Genomic DNA, 15271 nt, shown 5'->3' on the forward strand with positions numbered 1-15271 from the left:
GGAGTTTTGCCATTTAGGGGCCTTTGATTTTAGGGTTCGATAGTGTTTAGGGTGTTTCGTCGCTAGAAAGTCGTACACTCGTCACGACTCATCGCCTTTGGTCGGACAATTCCAGCACTGCTTTTAAACAACGAAGTAGATCAATATAATATTTAGATTTAACAAAATTAACCTAAAAAGAATTTGAAGATCTAAGGATCCATCATTGCTTGGCCGTAAAAGCCTTGCAAATATCTTTTATTCTTCTGAATTTGGTTTTTCTTTCCTTATATGGAAGGCAAAGTTTAGGTTAACCCAATGATATTTGTCATTGCTCTCTTGACCGAATTATAAAAATCTAGCAAAGTAAGTTTTAATGGTATCATTATCCCTGTGGGGGGATAGACTACAACAAAAATATACATATTTAGAGAAAGAAGAACATGTCTAATGACTACTTTTTTTCAAGAGTCGAGGAATTTAAGATGCCAATCTCTCATCCTGTTAATGACTTTGTAAATCATGTTAGAGAAGAATTTTTTTTTTCTCCCATATTAAGGGACAACCAAGATATTTTGATGAAAAATTATTCATGCTTCATCCCAATAATCCTTTTAGTTCTGATAATGGACTTATGAGGTGCTTTAGAGGCAAGAGAAAATTACATTTGACCCTATTAATCAGTCGATCAGAAATACCTTCATATTTAGCTAAAGTAGATAGAACAAGTTCAGTAGAAGCTTAGCAGTCACTACAAAATAAAACAATATCATCAACGAAGGACAAATAATTAATTTGAGAACCATTATTTTTCGTGTAGAAGCTTTTATATCTACCATTTTTTGTGGAGCTCATTAAGTAATTGAGAAAGGAGTTCAACATATAGGATAAATAGAGAGAGCGAAATAGGATCCCCTTGCCTTAGGCAGCAGACTAATTTTAAAAAAAATCATGTACACTCCCGTAAATAATTAGGGAATACCAATTGTTAGAGATGAATCTCAAAATGATGTCAACCCACCAGCGAGACTCAATTTTCTCAAAAGAAGGCAAAGAAAAAGATTAGGAGACTCTTTCATAGGCCTTAATCACGTCAAGCTTTAAAACCACATTTCATGATAACAATCCGGCTTGTGGAAGACACGAAATCAAAAAATAAATACGCGGAAACAATAGATAGAGTAGAAATCAAAGATGAGAAGTGAAGAAATTGGGATGGGAATAGAGGGATAGAAGCAAGATCCAATTAGAAAAGGAATTATTGGCAAATTTGAATATATGAAATCCAAATCCTCCTAATCGATTCCCACTAACGAACCTATACTATTTGAATTCAATTAAGAGTCAATCAAATGAATCCACAAATGAACAACTCTCAAATGAAATCAATGAAAAAAAAGGCTCAATAGCCAACAATGAAATCCACCATAATCAACTATCTCTAAACACTAATTCAACCAAACAAACTATCACTCATTTAGAGTATTCATCTCAACATCATTCAAAACTAAGTAATGAAGTAAGAGCTTTGTTTGGTCTTCTTGGATAATGGCTAATTTTTAAAAATTAGTCCTTTTGCATAAATAGCCACCTTCCGGCCTTTAACCACCCAAGCTTGCAATTGTAGCCACTTTAAGAGGCAAGCTTGGGGCCTTGGGCTCTTGGTCTCTTGACTTCTTTCTCCATGCTATCTTTCATAGCTTGAAGGCTCTCTAATGACTCTCTTTAAGTGCTTCCATAGCTTCATTATCCATGAACATGGCTTCTAAAGCCTGAAAGTCCTTGTCTCCACTTCTAGCACAAGTCCTTGGATAAAATTGAGCACTTAATCCATTTCAGATCGTATCATCCTCCCCTTCTTCAAAAGGATTCATCCTCGAATTTGAACCTAGCAAAACCCAATGGAAGACATACGAAAACATGGTCCTCAAATCATGATTGTTAGCACAAAAGGCAATAATCGTACTCTCACTCCAAGGAGGGATAAACATCTTGTGCAACTACACATCAATAATTAGCATGAATAAAATTCGCACATATGAGGTATCAAGAAGTGGATTCCTCCAATGCTGTTGTTACACCTCGCACTTTTAGAGCATGAGCATGCCACATACTTCACCGTATTAATGGAGTATTGGAGACGTCCCATGAAGTTTTGGAAGGTACAAGCCATGGGAAGTACGTAACAATGAAGTAAAGGATGAATTACGATCTCGTAAGTCGTAACCGGGAAGAACAACCTTGGAACCAAAGGACATGACTATTATCAAGTATGATTAATGATAAATATCATGTATGGAGAGTTTTGGAAGATTCCGGGACCAAGCAAATCGAAGAAAATAAATTTATCGAAATTTGGAAAAAGTCGGCAGAATTTTAGGTCAACTTTGGAGGGGTATATCAGGAGTTTTGAGGTGTTTCAAGAGCCTAAAATGAATTTCATCGAGTCTAGTTTCCAACACAATAAACCGTTTGTCAATACGACATCAGAGTAGGGAGTTATAGACATTTTAAAATGGACTGCTAGAAGCCGCGAATCTACGCGGAAATTCTAGAAACCTCTTAAAAGGTCCATTAAATTCAGCCCACTAGCCCAACCCGAATTGGACTGCTATATATATCCCTTTAAGTCATCTAAATCACCAAATTTCTCACCATTTCTTATGTCCACCCTTCTCTAGATCCCTCCACACTTATCTCTCCATAATAAGAGAGTTATTGAGAATTCTTGAAGGTTCTACAACACTCCACAACCCTCTAGAAATCTCCTAACATTTCTACACTCCTCTAGAATTTCCCACACCTCTCTCTCCATTATAAGAGTGTTCTTGAAGGTTCTCCATCATTCCAAAAACATTCTATACCATCACAAAAGAGGATCAAACTCCAAAACCCCAAGCTAATTCATGGAGAAGGATTGTTCTTGTTTCTATTTAATGTTGTGATGAATTTGGTCTTGGAAGAAGTTGAGTGGGGTGAAGTTCTTCTAGTGTAAGGTATGTTCCCCCTCTTATTTCTCATGATTAAGTTGATTTGAAGGTTTAGCAAGTCCTATAAAGAAGAGAATCATAGTAGAGAAGTTGCAAATTATTAAAGTGAAGATGATGACTATGGAATGAATTTGAAAGGAGATTTTGGATTAATTTGAGATTAAATTGAATATAATTCTTTGATTATGGTATTGTGGATAATGTTATGGTTAGTTGAGAAATTTAGAAAACATCTTGTGGGATGTTTTATAGAGCCTATTGGTGTTGATAATATTGTTGTGATGTTGGTATTGTTATTGTTGCTGTTGGTTGTTGGATTGTGATTTCGGGCTAGGCATATAAACTGGGGAGATGTTGCCTGAATTTCGGCAGTTCTAAACGGAATTAAATTGAAGGGTTAAGATGAGCGTATGACATTGAGCCTAACCATAGTATGAATGATTTATATGTATATTTACGAGCTTGGAAGGATAAACGTTGAGTGGCTAAGGAGACCGAAAGTTATGTTAAGGCTAGTCCCTTTCTTTCAAAAGGCATGATTCCTATGTTATGATTCCATATATGTTTCCATAACCTTCTTACTTCCAAAAGTTAGAAGTTCATGATTCTTAAAAGCTTCTTATGATACTAAAGATGAGATGTTTTTTATGATGAACATGATGATGATGATTTTAATTCTTGAAATTCCAATGCTTATGATTTTAATGCTATTATGAGATTATTGAGCTTATTTCATGATTTTCTCAATTTTATTCATTGTTGTTGATCTCACCTTAAAATAATTGTTCCTTTAAGGTGAGATATAGCGATGGTGATTGTTTTCCATAATATAAATTGGAGGTTACCGACCTTACGTCACTCCGATAGAGTCGTAGCTTTTATTTTCGCTCTCATGCATGCTTTACGTATATATGATTACATTGGGCCTATTTGGCCAGGCAGACAACACTATGGTGGGCAGCTTATGGATAATGATAATAACACCGTGTCTATATGGCACGGGCAGACACCACTATTGGGCGGCGTGAGATGATTACCCCGGACGCGGGCTAATGATGATAACACCGTGCCTATATGGCCGAGCAGCATATACTCAGTACACTGTTCGTACTGACGTCCTTTCTTGTGCACGCTGCGTTCATGCCCGCAGGTAGACAAGGAGACGGAATCAAAGGTGTAAGTGCTTTATCAGCGGATTCTCAGGAGCACTCCACTTACTTCGGAGCTGCAGTCTATTAGTATTAGTCTTTACTGTCACTTGTATTCTATGTAGAGGCTCGTAGACATGTGTGTACAGTTAGACGTCTCATAACCCTACTGGTTCATATCGTTGTGTATCATTTTAGTAGCCTTGTCGGCTGGTGATGATAGACATAATTGTTGAAGATTATATAGAGATATGTCGTTATGTTGTGATATATTTCCTTATAGATTATGATATCCATGAGCTAGCTTGATGGTCCACCCAGAAATGATTATGAGATGTACGTTTAGAGGTGCTTAGTGTGTTAGCTCCGGGTGCCCGTTATGGCCCTCTAGTTGGGTCGTGATGTTCGTGTCAAGACTAGGTCACACAAAGTATCACCGGGATCAAAAGGGAAGAATATCCACCTATCATGGTCAAGAACACAACCATCTACCCCGTAAGAACCCCCCTCTACATATGACCCCCAACACAAATATGAGCGTCATCATATGCAAATAAGTAGTAAAGAAAGGTGTCACGCAAAACAACTTCCTCATCTATGTCATCCTCAAATGTATCCTTACTACTAGGTTCAAGAATAAGATCATGCATTAGGCTACTATGATTTTGAACGTGCAAGGAAGAATTAGCAATTTGTATGCAAGCATCACCTTCTTTTCAAACACTTCCCTTCCCTATAAGTATATTACAATTCTTCAAGGAAAGATTTCCATCATAGGGAAGAGTCTTATCATTCCATAGTGGGTTACTAAACACCGTGTAGTCTCCAAAGGTGGCTACTTTGTCAACATTACCATATATCCCACTAGGCACATCATCTCCAATAGTCATGTCAACATCAAATAAGACATTATCTTTAAAGAGAGAACAAGCAATAAATGATGAGGATTCAAAACATATGGTTTCACTCTTGAAAAGATAAACGTCATTTTTCAAAGCATTTTCCTTCATATGACTATCTACATTGAACACAAAACTATCAAAATCTTGAGTTCCATCAAATGTCAACAAAGTAAGATCACAAGGCTCATCTCCATACGTATCAAATAAAGATGGTGTGTCATTTTCACATCCTTTCACATGATCAACTTGGTCAAATTTATCACTAAATTGGGGCTCATAAAACACATCATAAGATTCCTCAATTAGTGGACTATCATAGCAAATAAATTGATCATCACAAGTATCCACACTAGTTAAACGCAAATCGATCTTACTAGAAGAATCAATTCGGTGGTCGCTAGTATTGGAACACCCTTTATCACCAACATTGTCTACAACTTTAAAGAACTAAGCTCAACACATGGTAAAGACTGATTAAGCTCACATACGGACAAGCTATCATCCATACTCAATTCAACAACATGATCATTCATATCATTTGGAGTGTTAAGTTTAGCTATTTTACCTTGAAGTGCCACAAAGTATCTTCTTTACCGTGGTTCTTAACTTGGGAGCACTTTTGCTCTTTCGGGAAGCATTCAACTACCTCATGAACTTTCAAAGTTTAAGGCTCAACATTCGGTTTGCTTCCAAGGATACCTACACCATCATTAAGACAACTAGAGAAGAAAGAAAAGTTATAAGAGTTAGAATGGGGTTGTGACAACTCCCTCACATTACTCCTCACAACCTCTCCTTTTTCCACTCGTAGTTGTCCCCTTTCACTTTCTTACTCCTCTCAATCTTTTCTCTCTCATTTTATGGGAGTTGGGACAAGTGCTAAGTACCTCTTTAGAAGGGTTGGGGAAACCCTTCACTTCAATCTCCCCCTTAGCTTCAAAAGGATTGGATTTATTCTCCTTCATTTGTTGTACCTTGCATAAGCTTTCCATCATTAGGTAAAGCTCTTCTAAATTCTTCTGCCATGTTGATAGATCGGGACCACTCACCATAGGACGGGGTTCACTTGCAATTGCTTCAACTTTAGGAAGTATGGGTGGAAAGAGAAATCTTTCATTCTTGTCCACTACATACTTGTACCATTCTTGCTCATATGGAAACCTATGTTTTTGGAACCAAGGATTTCCAAAACACAAGTGGAAATTGGATAGGGGAGGTACATCACATCAAATCTCCTCTTGGTATTTGTCATGGGTAAAGAAAACTTTTGCGCTCCTATCAACCAACTACCCTCTTTTATCATAGTAAGGGTTTTGTTTCATCACACATTCTATACCCAATTCTTTAACCGCTTGAGGGGCAAGGTAGTTGCCATAGCTACCATCATCAAGCACAAGGACATACCCCGCACTACTAAGGAGGATTACTTTCGTCTCAAGAATTGGCTTCTGCGGGTCCCTCCTTACTTGAGACCTTGCATTCCCTCTACTTCCATATCAATACTTCCCTCTTACCTTCAACATCATAACCATAGTGAGAGCATGGCACATTAGTATTAGGATAAGAAGTATGATTCATTGTATTTCTTGAAGTAGGAAATGTATACTCCTTTCTTCTTCTAGAACGGCTCCTACTTGGTCCAGTCCACACACTTATACCATCTTGCTTAGTATAGGAAGCATCACAAGGCAATGTACGTGAATACCCACTAGAAGATTCTTCACAAGGGTCATGTTTGAACTCACTATCTTCTCGTACATACTCACCACAAAGCACATAACCATAACGTTTATATCCATCACAACTCCCTAATTCATTCAAGTCTTCCCCAATTGATTCATATCGTAAGTGTGAGGAAGGAATATACCTCAAGTTGCCTCCATGTCCATGATATGTAGTATGAGACTCTTCATAGCTCTCGTCTTCACCGTAGGACTTTTCATTAAGCTCCTCTACTCCTTCATCTTCTTCATAAGACCTATGAGATCCACTTGTCTCATATTCACCTCCGGAGTAGAAATGATTACCATCATATTGGGCATGAACAAATTGACCATTGTGGGCTCCGTAATCCCTATAATCATCATGGTCATATGTCACACCATCTCTCCCATAGACTCCTTTACTATCATAGTCATGCCCTCCATTTCTAAAAGCATAACTTTCCAAATCATCACCATAAGAATCCGAAGCCATGGATGACATCCTTATTTCTCCTCTCCTTATCACTTTCCTTCTTGTACCTACAAAATGAGCAAACAAGATTAGTAGTAATGTTCATCACGTCACTCGTATTTACCTAGAGCTTCTTCCGAATTTGGCAATGAACTGCTAATCCCAAATCAATTCACAAGGTTGCTAATTTTTGTGGAAGAATAGATTCTTGTTAATTGAAAGACGGACGACTCAAAAACTAACGGAAAGATCCAAAGAAGTTTCAACGAGGTTAAAACAAAAAAATCTTGAAAGAATTGGCACGAAATGAAATTCAGACTCAAGAACTAGTTAGGAGAAACAAAGAAAAGAAGTTAGGAAAGAGTCAAACCTTTTTTGACACTTAGAATTTTTTTGGAAGTTTTCTAAACCTCGTGCGTCAGGATCTAATGCATACGAAACACATTTTTGAAGTTGTGCAACACGCGCCTTGATTTTCTAAGATTTTGCAAAAAAATTCCCACGCGCGTTTGGGGCGCATCGCAGTGTGATGCTCGTCTGCCACGTGCGTTGCTCACGCATGGGCTTCTGTACCCGATTCCTAGAACTTTAGGCGGGATTTTCTGATTTTTACTGATGTGTTGGGCCCACTCAACCTAGGAACTTTCATTTTTCGGTTGGAAAAATAACTTTCTACAAGTTTTGGGAAAAGTTTTGGATCAAACTTCCTTTTTGGTCTTCTTCTTCACTATGAAGATATGAAGATGCTCAAGAACATGAAGAACATCCAATTTCCAAATCACCTTGTTTTTCCTCCAAATTACATATCTAGATTCCTCTTGAGCATGAGAACAAAATCCAATATGAATAAACCCTCAATTTAACCTCAATCACCAAGACCCATTTGAAGTTCTTCAAAAAGCTTGAAAGTCTTCAATGTTGATTTTCCAAAACACTTCCAAATGCTCCCAAATTTGAGATCTAGCTAGATTTGATATCAAGGAACTCAATTTTAATCTCAAATAAACACAAATCAATCAATAACACCAATTTATTTTGTAATTTTTGAATTTCTACTTCTTCTTTTTTGGGTTCAACCAAGGATCGAAGAATTGATGGAACAACTCTCCAACCTTGCTCTGATACCAAATGATAACGATCCGGCTTGTGGAAGACACGGAATCAAATAACAAATACGCCGAAACAAAAGATAGAGTAGAAATAAAAGATAAGAAGTGAAGAAATTGGGATGATAATAGAAGGATAGAAGCAAGACCCAATTAATAAAGGAATTATAGACAAATTTGGATATATGAAATTCAAACCCTCCTAGTCGATTCCTACTAACGAACCTATACTATTTGAATTCAATTAAGAGTCAATCAAATGAATCCACAAATGAATAACTCTTTTATGAAATCGATGGAAAAAAAAAAGGCTCAATAGCCAACAATGGAATCCACCATAATCAACTATCTCTAACAATAATCACTAGATTAGCACTACACTAATTCTACCAAACAAACTATCACTCATTTAGACTATTCATATCAACATCATTCAAAACTAAGTAATGAAATAACTAAGTATGCGTTTGGCCATGCTATGAAACCATGGTTTCAAACCAGCGTTTGGACATACGTTTTCAGTCATGGTTTGAAACCATCGTTTCAAAACCCAAATCATCCAAAAAGGCATGATTTGGGGTTTGAAACCGTGGTTTCAACTTTTTAAAATATAAAATTTAACCCATAAGTTTATATTTTATATATAAAAAAAAAAAGACCCATAAGTTGGTAGATATTTTTAACAATTACCCCCATCAATCATTTACCAATCTCATTAACTTCCACCAACCTTTATTTATGTCTACTAACCTTTAATTTATGTGGGAAGATTATTAACCTTTATTTATGTCTACTAACCTTTAATTTATTTGGGAAGATTATATTAAAGAGTAGTTACATTACTATTCTTGTTAAATTTTCGTTTTTATTGAACTAAAGTTTGATTAATTGATATTGCACTTTTTAGAAAGGCCTTCTAGTAGTGTACTAATTTTTTTTATAAACTATGATTTACTCATTTTGTAAGATTATATAAGAATTGAGAATGTTTTGATAGTTTTTAGAATTTGTGGGGTTTTTATGTTTATAAGAAAAAATACAACTTAAAATGTTCAAATTGTATGTCCATACATGGTTTGAAACATGATTTCAAACATGATTTCAAACCATGTCCAAACGGGGCCTAAGTGTAGTATTTATACTACTATGCTAAAGAAGACTAACTAGCTTATTACAAAAATACCCTTAATGAAATAAGGGCCTTGTTTGGTCTTCTTGGATGATGACTTGTTTTTTAAAATTAGTCCTTTTGCATAAATAACCACCTTCCGGTCTTTAACGCCCAAAGCTTGCAATTGTAGCCACTTTAAGAGGCAAGCTTTGGGCCTTGGGCTCTTGGTCTCTTGACTTCTTTCTCCATGCTATCTTTCATAGCTTGAAGGCCCTCCAATGACTCTTTTTAAGTGCTTCCATAGCTTTATTCTCCATTAACATGGCTTCTACAGACTTGAAAGTCCTTGTCTTCCCTTCTAGCACAAGTCCTTGGATAAAATTGAGCACTTGAGCCATTTCGGATCGTATCATTTCACCCCTCAAATCAATATCAGCAATAATTTTCTGAGTTAAAAAAATATTCTCTGTGATAGCTCTTCCCTTAACAAAGACACTTTGATTGTGAAAAATTATCTTGGGTAAAATAGTGTTGAGTCTAACATTATATTGAAAATAATTTTAGTAGACACGTTATACAGACTTATGGATCTTCTGTAAAGTGCTGAGGAAATAAACTTTAGAAAGCATCAAAATACAAGTATGAGTAAGAAGGAACATTAAACCCCATTAAAAAAAAAGGCTATAATGGCATTATAAAAGTCTTCAGAAATAATTGACGAAGCACTTTGGCAGAATTTCCACTTAACCATCAAACCAAGGGCACTATTAGGGTTAAGGAGAAACACATTCTCTTTAATCTCATCTCTAATAAGTAGTTTAATAAGAATGAGATTTTCCTCAACGCTAACAGGTCTATTGATAACATCCAGGATGCTCAGATCCTAGAATTATCCTCAGCACTGAACAAAATTTAACGAAACTAACAGCTGCATTTGTTACTTGTTTTGTGCCCTCCCTCAAAATGACATTTTCATACTTATTCTTCTGGATATTAAGCTTCTTTCTTCTGTCCTTGATGATCCCATGAAAAAATAGTATTGACTTCACCTTATGATAGCCATCTGACCCTTTCTTTATCTGAGGATAGAATCTTGCAATTTTAGGCACCTGGTGGAAGCCCACTTATGCCTTGGAAAAGGTCATTCTGGTTTGGTACCTATATCCAATCCCCTTGAGTCACAAGATTATTATGCCTTCTCAGTCTTTTATTCAACTATAACTGTGATTTTAGACTTTGTTCACCACCCACGAATTTGTCTCGATTGTTTCTAGTCAGATATAAATGGATTTCACCACTCGTTCACCACTGACGATTCACTTGACTATTTCTAGCCATTTACAATAGTAATTTTTAACTCGTTCACCACCAATGGTTCACTAGGCCCTTTGGTTTTACAAGCTGACAGAAGAAACTGTCTTGACATAACTATCTCGAAGCACTTACACTCTTTCTTTTTCTTTGATAAACTCATAATACAATAAATTACAATGTTTTCTAGAATGGAAGAGTTAGAGAAGTCTTGACTAAGATTGGAGTTGCGTGATGTAGACTGATAAGACCTTCTATTTATATACTCATTGGTTGTGGCTATAGTCGCTGCTATATTCTTCAATATTATTGTCTCCTTGTAGTTTTGAGATGGCATTGAAACTTTTTCTTTTAGTGCGCCAAGAAAATTTATGGTATTTTGCTGAAGTGCCTTCAATGCTTCTTGACTTGATCTTCCTTTGAAAGTAATTCTTTCGAGATTCTTCTCCTTTTTTATTCTTAATTCCTTCATGTGATGTTTGTATTTGGGCTGAAAATCATGGACTATTTTCCTTTAGCACTTTTCTTCTATAAATTTGGTTTGGGCTTGGGTTTCTGTTTTGAGTCAGTCGACCTTAGGTTTTTAAAAATTTTAGCTGCTTCTTCTTCTTCTTCTTCTTCTTCTTCTTCTTATGTCTTGAGTCAGTCGACTCCATAATCCTTCTTAGTTCATTGATCCGACAACAAACACATGATTAGTCTGACCTTAGGGAAATTGTCATCATTAAAATTAGCGCTAACATTGTAGAGGAGAGAACGACATAGGGCGTCACAAATCTACCCGAGGTAAGATTTCTCTAATGGATTCAAGTTAAAAAGTTAGAGAAACATCGATTAACATCTATCTAGTTCAAGAATCCTAGATTTCATCAAAGGTTGAAAGAGTTTTTAAAGACCCAAGACTTGGGGGTTTTGAGATCAATATTCAAGGTAATTATCCTTGCTCTCTACTATTAAAGTTAAAACTTTATAGGGTATAAATGTTTGGATTATCATAATGATGAAGTTCATGCGGAGAAATGATGTGAAATCATTTATGGCCAAGAAAAACCTAAATTTGGGGGAAAAGGTTGAGATTGTAGTTGGGTTAACGGTCTTAATCGTTTACTATAAATTTTCAAAAAATCGATTACACGAGTTCGTTGCTAGATGTTCTTCATAGTTGATTTAGGTAAGTTGATCTTACCGTTCCTTAATTAAGTCAAGAGCTTGACAAGAAAATGCTTAATGAAAAAATAGTGTGATAAGAATTTAATGGATGTTCTTAAGCGTAAATGTTCAAATTGTGCATTTAAAAAATCCTTAATTGCTTAAACGTGATGAATCTATCATTAGTTCTTGTCATGTAATTTACCTAGGGAATTTACCGAGGGACGTCCATCGATAAACAGGGATTTACCGAGGGACACCATCGGTACTAGGCTCGTAAGGGAATTTGACCGTTGGTAAATAATACCGAGGGACACTCTCGGCAAATACCGATGGAGACCCTACCACACATCCCTCGGTACTTCCCTTCCATCATATTGAAGCAAAATTAAATATACCGAGGGACGACTCTCGATACTTAAAAAATATATATAATATTGATATATCATTTGCGAGGGACGACAATCGGTATATTAATTTTAATCAAATTAAATTTTTAAATACACCGAGGACAACCCTCGATAAATATAAATATTTCACAATTAGATTTTTCATTTTACCGAGGAATGTCCATCGGTAAGCTAAATGAAAAGCACTTTGATAGTTGAAAAATAATGAGGGACGTCCCTCAGTCACCTGAAAATCTGAGATTTACAATTACACATGTTACCGAGGGACTAGTATCGGTAAGTCCCTCAATATTTCGGTAATATTTTGGCAAGCATTGCCTATTTTTCCGTAGCCTTTGTTATAAAAAACATCTCAATAGGCCGATTCAATAAGAATCGAAACGCATCCAACAACGACCATCAAAACAATAATAAAAACACATCAAAATAATTCAAACATTAAAATTAAGCCAACAAAAAACGTACGAATCCAACCAACGTCAATGTTATCCAAACATATACCATCCCACTAGACTTCAAACAATCCAAAATAACATAAGTTAGAACAAAAATAACAACGGACACCTAATACTCCATTTCAGCCTCTCCATGCTCCCCGATCCTCCTCATCCTCTACATCCTCACCATCATCATCATGATCGGGGCTCGGGGGCGGAGAGCGAGGCAACTTGATGAGGTTACACACCTGATTCTTGAGTTCTTTGACATCTGACTCAAGATTTATCCTACGTTGCTCCTCCTCCAACCTTTTCTTACGTTCCTCCTCATAATTCCTAGCAAGTTCCCGAAGTTCGTGTCGCATCTCCTCGAAAGTGCTCATTTGACACGGTGGCGAACTTCCTATACCTTGCAATCCACGATGGAGGCGGTGAAAGTTCTTCTCGGAGCAAAGGCCGTATGCTCTTCCCTTCGTCACGCCGCCGACCACGTCCAACCAACAGGAGATAGTTTGTTCCTCCGATGGCATGATTGTATTGCCTTGATCATCGGTCGGACCGACTCCTAGTGAGCTCCTCCATCGCTTGAATATACCGATTCTACATAAAAAGTAAACTTTAGTATATATAAACAAGATGCCAAAATGGATCTTTATACTTTACATTGCAAGGAAAAATATACACGCGTATAGGCTTCATTTGGGGTTTGAATGGGAAAAAAAAAACCGCATATTTGGTTTAGTTATGTTTTATGGGACACACTTTTAGCTAAGGCATTACTAAAAGTTTCCCTTAAAAAAGTTAAAAAAATATATATATATATATGCTTCAAGGAAAAAACCGGCCCGGACTTTTAGTTATGTTGACTAAAAGATAATTCCTTCTGCCGGACAAGGGGTTAAAAATTAAATTTGTATATATGTTATGTATAAGTACGCCGGTATTTAAAAATTTGTATTTAAGTTTTTATAAAGTACGCCGGAGGGACGGACTTTTAGTTGTGTTAAAAGTTAAAAATATATATATAAGTAAAAAGTACGGAGGGCGGACTTTTAGTTGTGTTTAAGTAAAAGTCCGTGTCCGAAGGGGGCCAGGACAATTAGTGTTCATTCAGTTGAGAAAAATTGGAGGCCAGGACAATCTCATATTTGAAAAAGGAAGATGGATACTAAAAATCTTCCTCGTTAATCAAATGGAAAATGCTTTTGCATATTACATGTTAAGCTACCGAAGATAACGTTTTACAACTCTCCTTGGCCAATACATAAATAATAATGTGATAGGTAAGATTAACCTCTACTTTTCTCTGTTACAGGTCTAGCAACAACAAAAAACTACTGTGTAATATTATAGCAGTAGACAGATAGTAAAAGGAAAATGGAGCAGGATCAAGAAGTTTCCGGAACGAAGATTACAATAATAGAAGAGTGTTCTTGAGGAGCTATCCACTTCACCGGGGAGATTCGGTGGAAGATGGAGAAAACAAAGAAGAGGCGCAAAATAAGGCCAAGAAGTGAAGAGCAGACTTTCATGAAGAAAATATTTATAGCGAGTTTTCCATTGGAAAGGAGAAAGAGCTTTATTATTTCGAAGGCTCAAGCATAAGGTCACGATTTACTTCATTACTTGTCTTCATATTTGGATTCAAAGCTCCTAGAGCTATGATTTCAGCTTAATATCATTTTGTCTATGTAAAAAGTGCTATCAATAGTTGAAATTCCACCTACTTTACTAAGCAAAAAAAAAAAAAAAAAAAGTAGACAGATATCAGTAAAAATACTCAAATTGCCTTGTGTCTAACTGCTAATATATCAGACTTCTAAGGAAGTTCTGATTTTATAACCCTGAATCCAGTGATCTCCATTTTGTGTCCATAGAATAAACCAAAGTGGAAAACAAAAAGCTATTTCGCTACTAACAAATGAGACATAAAATGCTTACGACTATCTTTCTAAACTAAACTATACTTCCAAAAAACACAACTAATAGAAAGCTCTACCATATTTTACATTACTTGAATATTTTAGTGTATTTGACAAAAGACTAAGCTTTGTCGATGATATCAAGCATTAAGTGCTTTTCTTAACTTACACCGTTAAAAAATATATATGACATTGACAATCCATAATAATTCATAATGAAACACATTTTATAGTTCATGAATAAGCATTAAATGTTTTATTTGCGGTATTTAAGTGATGTGTGTCTTATGTCTTACCAATAACCATAAAAACAATATTACTAGTCAAATATATTTCACATAAGTTTAGAGCTTACATAGGTATAACGCGTGGCTCGACCCAAACTTCTTTTCCGTCTTCAATTTTCGTATGTGTCTTCTTCCATACCTCATGACGATTGGGTGGTCTACCAAGAGTAACTTGCCGCAAATGAAATAAACAAAGTTAATGTTTTTTGTCATTATTTGTAATTGTATTTGCTACCATCCAAATGGTTAAACAATTACCAATTTCCTCCTAATTCCCCATGGACACCGAACCACAAGTGTGCAATGAGCCACCCTTCTCGGACTTTACTAAGTCGCCTTTTTGA

The 15271-nt window shown here is 36.1% G+C and overlaps 1 long non-coding RNA gene across 1 annotated transcript; it reads right to left on the minus strand.

Annotated features, from left to right (window-relative positions):
- Positions 1–12708: 12708 nt before the first annotated feature.
- LOC132029359 (uncharacterized) lies at positions 12709–13321 on the minus strand. Its single transcript, XR_009407784.1, has 2 exons — positions 13278–13321; positions 12709–13041 (listed from the first exon to the last, which is right to left on the minus strand). It is a non-coding gene; the product is annotated as an uncharacterized LOC132029359 (long non-coding RNA).
- Positions 13322–15271: the final 1950 nt, after the last annotated feature.

Source organism: Lycium ferocissimum, chromosome 9 (assembly GCF_029784015.1).
Source record: "Lycium ferocissimum isolate CSIRO_LF1 chromosome 9, AGI_CSIRO_Lferr_CH_V1, whole genome shotgun sequence".
Lineage (NCBI taxonomy): Eukaryota > Viridiplantae > Streptophyta > Magnoliopsida > Solanales > Solanaceae > Lycium > Lycium ferocissimum.